Source organism: Pongo pygmaeus, chromosome 4 (genome assembly GCF_028885625.2).
Source record: "Pongo pygmaeus isolate AG05252 chromosome 4, NHGRI_mPonPyg2-v2.0_pri, whole genome shotgun sequence".
Lineage (NCBI taxonomy): Eukaryota > Metazoa > Chordata > Mammalia > Primates > Hominidae > Pongo > Pongo pygmaeus.
The window spans coordinates 185,728,612-185,738,125 of NC_072377.2; the positions used below are offsets into that span (position 1 = coordinate 185,728,612).

General features: G+C 41.0%; 1 non-coding gene across 1 annotated transcript; it reads left to right on the top strand.

Moving 5' to 3' along the window:
* The first annotated feature begins 84 nt into the window (after window positions 1–84).
* Window positions 85–188, top strand: LOC129037648 (U6 spliceosomal RNA). Its single transcript, XR_008502887.1, has one exon. It is a non-coding gene; the product is annotated as a U6 spliceosomal RNA (small nuclear RNA).
* The last annotated feature ends 9,326 nt before the right edge of the window (window positions 189–9,514 follow it).

The window sequence follows — 9,514 nt, forward strand, 5'->3', positions numbered from 1 at the left end:
AATAAAGTGCTACTCAGAAATAAAAAGAATAAACTATTGTTATATGCACAAAATCATTAAATCTCACAGAAATTATTACAAGTAGTGCTGGCTTCAGCAGCACGTTTAGTAAAATTGGAATGATACAGAGATTAGCGTGGCCCCTGAACAAGGTGGACATGCAAATTCATGAAGTGTTCCATATTTTAAATTTAATTTTATGATAAAGAAAAACAGTGGAGGGCCGGGTGCAGTGGCTCACGCCTGTAATCCCAGCACTTTGGGAGGCCGAGATGGGCGGATCATGAGGTCAGGAGATCGAGACCATCCTGGCTAACACAGTGAAACCCCATCTCTACTAAAAATACAAAAAATTAGCCAGGCATGGTGGCCGACGCCTGTAGTCCCAGCTACTCGGGAGGCTGAAGCAGGAGAATGGCGTGAACTAAGGGGGCGGAGCTTGCAGTGAGCCAAGATGGCGCCATTGCACCCCAGCCCGGGCAACACAGCGAGACTCTGTCTCAAAAAAAAGAAAAAGGAAAAGAAAATCATCGGAAGGATCTGGCAAGATGTCTGAATAGGAATGCTCTGGCCTGCCAGCGAGACCAATGCAGAAGGCAGGTGATTTCTGCATTTCCAACTGAGGTACCCCGTTCATCTCACTAGGTCTGGTTAGGCAGGGGGTGCAGCCCATGGAAGGCAAGCAGAAGCAGGGTGGGGTGCTGCCTCACCCAGGAAGTGCAAGGAGTGGAGGCCTCCCTCCACCAGCCAAGGGAAGCTGTGAGGGACTGCACTATCTGGCCCAGACACTATGCGTTTACTGGGTGGCTGTTTGGGCAGACACTGAGCTAGCTGCAGGAGTTTTTTTTTCATACCCTAGTGGTGCCTGGAACCACAGCAAGACAGAACTGTTCACCCCCTGGAAAGGGGGCTGAAGCTAGGGAGCCAAGTGGGCTCACTCAGCAGGTCCCACTCCCACGGAGCCCAGCAAGCTAAGAGCCACTGGCTTGAAATTCCTGCTGCCAGCACAGCAGTCTGGAGCTGACCTGGAGCTTGGTTGAGGGAGGGGCATCTGTCATTACTGAGGTTTGAATAGGTGGTTTTCCCCTGACAGTGCTAAGGAGGCCTGGAAGTTCGGACTGGGCAGAACTCAACACAGCACGGCAAAGAGGCTGTGGTCAGACTGCCTCTCTAGATTCCTCCTCACTGGGCAGGGCATCTCTGAAAGAAAGGCAGCAGCCCCAGTCAGGGGCTTATAGATAAAACTCCCAACTCCCTTGGACAGAGCACATGGGGGAAGGGGTGGCTGTGGGTGCAGTTTCAGTGGACTTAAATGTTCCTGCCTGCTGGCTCTGGAGAGAGCAGCAGATGCTGACAAGGAAGGTTCTCCCAGCACAGCACTCGAGCTCTGCTAAGTGACAGACTGCCTCCTCAAGTGGGTCCCTGACCCCTGTGCCACCTGATGGGGAGAGACCTCCCAACAGGGGTTGACAGACGCCTCATACAGGAGAGCTCTGGTTGGCATCAGGCCGGTGCCCCTCTAAGATGAAGCTTCCAGAGGAAGGAGCAGGCAGCAATCTTTGCTGTTCTGCAGCCTCCACTGGTGATACCCAGGCAAATAGGGTCTGGAGTGGACCTCCAGAAAACTGCAGCAGACCTGCAGAAAAGGGGTCTGACTGTTAGAAGAAAAACTAACAAACAGAAAGCAGTAACATCAACATCAACAAAAGGATCCCCACACAAAAACCCCAACCAAAGGTCATCAGACTCAAAGATCAAAGGTAGATAAATCCACAAAGATGAGGAAAAACCAGCTTAAAAATGCTGGAAATTTCAAAAATCGGAATGCCTCTTCCCCAAATGATCATAACTCCTCTCTAGTAAGGGCACAAAACTGGAAGAAAATGAGTTTGAAAGAATTGACAAATTGACAGAAGTAGACTTCAGAATATGGGTAATAACAAACCCCTCTGAGGTAAAGGAGCATGTTCTAACCAAATGCAATGAAGCTAAGAACGTTGACAAAAGGTTATAGGAATGGCTAACTAGGATAACCAGTTTAGAGAAGAACATAAATGACCTAATGGAGCTGAAAAAGACAGCACGAGAACTTCGTGAAGCATACACAAGTATCAATAGCCAAATCAATCAAGAGGAAGAAAGGATATGAGAGACTGAAGAACAACTTACTGAAATAGGGCATGAAGACAAGATTAGAGAAAAAGAATGAAAAGGAACAAATAAAGCCTCCAAGAAATATGGGAGTATGTGAAAAGACCAAACCTATGATTGATCAGGATCCCTGAAAGTGATGGGGAGAATGGAACCAAGTTGGAAAACACACTTCAGAATATTACCCAGGAGAACTTCCCCAACCTAGCAAGACAGGCCAACACTCAAATTCAGGAAATACAGAGAACATCACTAAGATACTCCTAGAGAAGAGCAACCCCAAGACACATAATCGTCAGATTCACCAAGGTTGAAATGAAGGAAAAAATGTTAAGGTCAGCCAGAGAGAAGGGTCAGGTTACCTACAAAGGGAAGCCCATCAGATGAACAGTGGATCTCTCTGCAGAAACCCTACAAGCCAGAAGAGAGTGAGGGCCAATATTCAACATTCTTAAAAAAATTTTCAACCCAGAATTCCATATCCAGCCAAACTAAGCTTCATAAATGAGGGAGAAATATAGTCCTTTACAGACAAGCAAATGCTGAGGGATTTTGTCACCACCAATCCTGCCCTACAAGAGCTCCTGAAGGAAGCACTAAATATGGAAAGGAACAACTGGTACCAGCCACTGCAAAAACACACCAGAATATAAAGACCAACAACACTATGAAGAAACTGCATCAAGGAATGTGCAAAATAACCAGCAAGCTTCATGATGACAGGATCAAATTTACACATAACAATATTAACCTTAAATGTAAATGGGCTAACTGCCCCAATTAAAAGACACAGACTGGCAAATTGGATAAAGAGTCAAGACCCATTGGTGTGCTGTATTCAGGAGACCCATCTCACATGCAAAGACACACATCAGCTCAAAATAAAGGGATGGAGGAATATTTACCAAGCAAATGGAAAGCAAAAAGAGCAGGGGTTGCAATCCTAGTCTCTGATAAAACAGACTTTAAAGCAACAAAGACAAAGGAGGGCATTAAATAATGGTAAAGGGATCAATGCAATAAGAAGAGCTAACTATCCTAAATATATATGCACCTAACACAGGAGCACTCAGATTCATAAAAGAAGTTCTTAGAGACATACAAAGTGACTTAGGCTCCCACACAATAACAGTGGGAGACTTTAACATCCCACTGTCAATATTAGATCAATGAGACAGAAAATTAACAAGGATATTCAGGACTTGAACTCAGCTCTGGACCAAACAGACCTAATAGACATCTACCGAACTCTCCACCCCAAATCAGCAGAATATACATTCTTCTCAGTACCACATAGCACTTATTCTAAAATCGGCCACATAATTGGAAGTAAAACACTCCTCCGCAAATGCAAAATAACAGAAATCATAACAGTCTCTCAGACCACAGTGCAGTCAAATTAGAACTCAGGATTAAGAAACTCATTCAAAACCACACAATTACATGGAAACTGAACAAGCTGCTCCTGAATGACTACTGGATAAATAACAAAATTAAGGCAGAAATAAAAAAGTTATTTGAAACCAATGAGAACAGAGATGCAACATACCAGAATCTCTGGGACACAGCTAAAGCAGTGTTAAGTGAAAAATTTATAGCACTAAATGCCCACAGCAGAAAGTGGAAAAGATGTAAAGTTGACACCCTAACATCACAATTAAAAGAACTAGAGAAGCAAGAGCAAACAAATTTAAAAGCTAGCACAAGACAAGAAATAATTAATATCAGAGCAGAACTGAAGGAGATAGAGACACAAAAAACCCTTCAAAACATCAATGAATCCAGGAGTTGGTTTTGTGAAAAGATTAATAGACCACTAGCTAGACTAATATAGAAGAAAAGAGAGAAGAATCAAATAGACACAATAAAAAATGACAAAGGGGATATCACCACTGATCCCACAGAAATACAAACTACCATCCGAGAATACTATAAACACCTCTATGCAAATAAACTAGAAAATCTAGAAGAAATGGATAAATTTCTGGACACATACACCCTCCCAACACTAAACCAGGAAGAAATCGAATCCCTCAATAGACCAATAACAAATTCTGAAATTGAGGCAGTAATTAATAGCCTACTAACAACAACAAAAAGCCCAGGACCAGACAGATTCACAGACGAATTCTACCAGAGATACAAAGAGGAGCTGGTACCATTCCTTCTGAAACTATTCCAAACAATAGAAAAAGAGGGAATCCTCCCTAACTCATTTTATGAGGCCAGCATCATCCTGATTCCAAAACCTGGCAAACACACAATAAAAAAGGAAAATTTCAGGTCAATACGCCTGATGAACATCTATGCGAAAATCCTCACAAAAATGGGCAAACAGAATCCAGCAGCACATCAAAAAGCTTATCCACCATGATCAGGTGGGCTTCATCTCTGGAATGCAAGCCTGGTTCAACATATGCAAATCAATAAACATAATTAATACATAAAGAGAACAAATGACAAAAACTACATGATTAGCTCAATAGATGCAGAAAAGGCCTTCAATAAAATTCAATGCCCCTTCATGCTAAAAACTCTCAATAAATTAGGTATTGATGGAAAGTATCTCAAAATAATAACATCTATTTATGACAAACCTACAGCCAGAATCATACTGAATGGGCAAAAACTGGAAGCATTCCCTTTGAAAACTGGCACAAGACAAGGATGCCCTCTCTCACCACTCCTATTCAACACAGTAATGGAAGTTCTGGCCAGGGCAATCAGGCAAGAGAAAGAAATAAAGGGTATTCAGATAGGAAGACAGGAAATCAAATTGTCTCTGTTTGCAGATGACATTATTGTATATTTAGAAAACCCCATCGTCTCAGCCCAAAATCTCCTTAAGCTAATAGGCAACTTCAGCGAAGTCTCAGGATACAAAATCAGTATGCAAAAACCACCAGCATTCCAAATCAATAAATGTAATCCATCACATAAACAGAATCAATAACAAATCCACATGATTATCTCAACAGATGCAGAAAAGGCCTTTGACAAAATTCAACACCCTTCATGCTAAAAACTCTCAATAAACTTGGTATCAATGGCACGTATCTCAAAACAATAACAGCTATTTATGAAAAACCCACAGCCAATATCATATTGAATGGGCAAAAACTGAAAGCATTCCCTTTGAAAACCAGCACAAGACAAGGATGCCCTCTCTCACCACTCCTATTCAACACAGTATTGGAAGTTCTGGCCAGGGCAATCAGGCAAGAGCAAGAAATAAAAGGTATTCAAATAGGAAAAGAGGAAGTCAAATAGTCTCTATTTGCAGATGACATGACTTTATATTTAGAAAACCCCATTGTCTCAGCCCCAAATTTCCTTAAGCTGATAAGCAAGTTCAGCAAAGTTTCAGGGTACAGAATCAATGTGCAAAAATCACAAGCATTCCTATACACCAATAACAGACAAACGGAGAGCCAAATTATGAGTGAACTCCCATTCACAATTGCTACAAAGAGAATAAAATACCTAGGAATCCAACTTACAAGGGATGTGAAGGACCTCTTCAAGGACAACTACAAACCATTGCTCAAGGAAATGAGAGGACACAAACAAATGGAAAAACAATCCATGCTCATGGATAGGAAGAATCAATATTGTGAAAATGGCCATACCATTCAAAGTAATTTATAGATTCAATGCTATCCCCATCAAGCTACCACTGACTTTCTTTACAGAATTGGAAAGAACTACTTTAACTCCATATGGAACCAAAAAAGAGCCCACATAGCCAAGACAATCCTGGGCAAGAAGAACAAAGCTGGAGGTATCATGCTACCTGACTTCAAACAATACTACAAGGCTAGCTACAGTAACAAAAACAGCATGGTACTGGTACCAAAACAGATACTTAGGCCAATGGAACAGAACAGAGAGGCCTCAGAAATAACACCACACATCTACAACCAACTGATCTTTGACAAACCTGACACAAACAAGCAATGGGGAAAATATTCTCTGTTTAATAAATGATGGGAAAACTGGCTAGCCATATGCAGAAGGCTGAAACTGGACCCCTTCCTCACAACTTATACAAAAATTAACTCAAGGTGGATCAAAGACTTAAACGTAAGACCTAGGTCCATAAAAATCCTAGAAGAAAACCTGGGCAATACCATTCAGGATGTAGGCATGGGCAAAGACTTTATCTCTAAAGCACCAAAAGCAATGGCAACAAAAACCGAAATTAGAATTTCTCTGATGACCAGTGATGATGAGCATTTGTTCATGTGTCCGTTGGCTGCATAAATGTCTTCTTTTGAGAAGTGTCTGTTCATATCCTTTGCCCACTTTTTGATGGGGTTGTTTGTTTTCTTCTTGTAAATTTATTTAAGTTCTTTGTAGATTCTGGATATTAGCCCTTTGTCAGATGGATAGATTGCAAAATTTTTCTCCCATTCTGTAGGTTGCCTGATCACTCTGATGGTAATTTCTTTTGCTGTGCAGAAACTCTTTAGTTTAATTAGATCCCATATGTCAATTTTGGCTTTTGCTGCCCTTGCTTTTGGTGTTTTAGTCATCAAGTCTTTGCCCATGCCTATGTCCTGAATGATATTGCTTAGGTTTTCTTCTAGGGTTTTTACGGTTTTAGGTCTAAAATTTAAGTCTTTAATCCATCATGAACTAATTTTTGTATAAGGTGTAAGGCAGGGATCCAGGTTCAGCTTTCTACATATGGCTATCCAGTTTTCCCAACACCATTTATTAAATAGGGAATCCTTTCCCCATTGCTTGTTTGTGTCAGGTCTGTCAAAGATCAGATGGCTGTAGATGTGAGGTGTTATTTCTGAGGTCTCTGTTCTGTTCCATTGGTCTATATATCTGTTTTGGTACCAGTACCATGCTGTTTTTGTTACTGTAGCCTTGCAGTACAGTTTGAAGTCAGGTAGCGTGATGCCTCCAGCTTTGTTCATTTTGCTTAGGATTGTCTTGGCTATGCAGGCTCTTTCTTTGGTTCCATATGAACTTTAAAGTAGCTGTTTCCAATTCTGTGAAGAAAGTCACTGGATACCATCTCAGGCTGATTAGAATGGTGATCATTAAAAGTCAGGAAACAACAGATGCTAAAGAGGATGTGGAGAAATAGGAATGCTTTTACACTGTTGGTGGGAGTGTAAATTTGTTCAACCATTGTGGAAGACAGTGTGGTGATTCCTCAAGGATCTAGAACTAGAAATACCATTTGACTCAGTGATCCCATTACTGGGCATATACCCAAAGAATTATAAATCATGCTAGTATAAAGACACATGCACATGTATGTTTATTGTGGCACTATTCACAATAGCAAAGACTTGGAACCCACCCAAATGTCCATCAATGATAGGCTGGATTAAGAAAATGTGCCACATATACACCATGGAATACTATGCAGCCATAAAAAAGGATGAGTTCATGTCCTTTGCAGGGACATGGATGAAGCTGGAAACCACCATTCTCAGCAAACTATCACAAGGACGGAAAATCAAACACCACATATTCTCACTCATAGGTGGGAATTGAACAATGATAACACCTGGACACAGGGTGGGGAACATCACACACTGGGGCCTGTCAGGGGGTAGGGAGCTGGGGGAGGGATGGCATTAGGAGAAATACCTAATGTAAATGATGAGTTGTTGGGTGCAGCAAACCACCATGGCACATGTATACCTATGTAACAAACCTGCACATTGTGCACATGTACTGTAGAACTTAAAATACAATTAAAAAAACAAAAAAACAAAATTGACAAATGGGATCTAATTAAACTAAAGAGCTTCTGCACAGCAAAAGAAACTATCATCAGAGTTACCTACAGAATGGGAGAAAAATTTTGCAATCCATCCATCTGACAAAGGGCTAATACCCAGAATCTACAAAGAACTTAAACAAATTTACAAGAAAAAACAAACAACCCCATCAAAAAGTGGGCAAAGTATATGAACAGACACTTCTGAAAAGAAGACTTTAATGCAGCCAACAGACATATGAAAAAATGCTCATCATCGCTGGTCATTAGAGAAATGCATATCAAAAACAACAATGAGATACTATCTCAGGCCAGTTAGAATGGCGATCATTAAAAAGTCAGGAAAAACAGACGCTGGATAGGATGTGGAGAAATAGAAATGTTTTTACATTGTTGGTGGGAGTATAAATTAGTTCAACCATTGTGGAAGACAGTGTGGTGATTCCTCAAGGATCTAGAACCAGAAATACCATTTGACTCAGCAATCCCATTACTGGGTATACACCCAAATAATTATAAATCATTCTACTATAAAGACACATGCACACGTATGTTTATTGCGGCACAATTCACAATAGCAAAGACATGGAACCAACCCAAATATCCATCAATAATAGACTGGATAAAGAAAATGTGCCACATATACACCATGGAATACTATGCAGCCATAAAAAAGGATGAGTTCATGTTCTTTGCAGGGAATGGATGAAGCTGGAAACCATCATTCTCAGCACACCGTCAGAAGAACAGAAAACCAAACACTGCATTTTCTCACTCATAAGTGGGAGTTGAACAATGAGAACACAAGGACATAGGGAGGGGAGCATCACACACCAGGGCCTGTCAGGAGGTGGGGGGCTAGGGGAGGGGAGGGATGACATTAGGATTAATACTTAATGAAGGTGACGGGTTGATGGGTGCAGCAAACCACCATGGCATGTGTATACCTATGTAACAAAACTGCACATTCTGCCCATGTAGCCCAGAACTTAAAGTATAATAAAAAAAAAATCACCAGCATTCCTATACACAAAAAATAAACAAGCAGAGAACCAAATCATGAGTGAACTCTCATTCACAATTGCTACAAAGAAAATAAAATACCTAGGAATACAACTTACAAGGGACATGAAGGAACTCTTCAGGGAGAACTACAAACCACTGCTCAAGGAAATACGAGAGGACAAAAACAAATGGAAAAAACATTCCATGCTCATGGATAGGAAGAATCAATATCATGAAACGGCCATACTGCCCAAAGTAATTTATAGATTCAATGCTACTCCCATCAAGCTACCATTAACTTTCCTCATAGAACTAGAAAAAACTACTTTAAATTTCGTATGGAACCTAAAAAGAGCCTGTATGGCCAAGGCAATCCTAAGCAAAAAGAACAAAGTTGGCAGCATCATGCTACTTGACTACAAGGCTACAGTAACAAAAACAGCATGGTACTGGTACCAAAACAGATACATAGACCAATGGAACAGAACAGATGCCCCAGAAAAAACACCACACATCTACAACCATCTGATCTTTGACGACGCTGAGAAAAACAAGCAAGAGGGAAAGGATTCCCTATTTAATAAATGGTTCTGGGAAAACTGGCTAGCCATA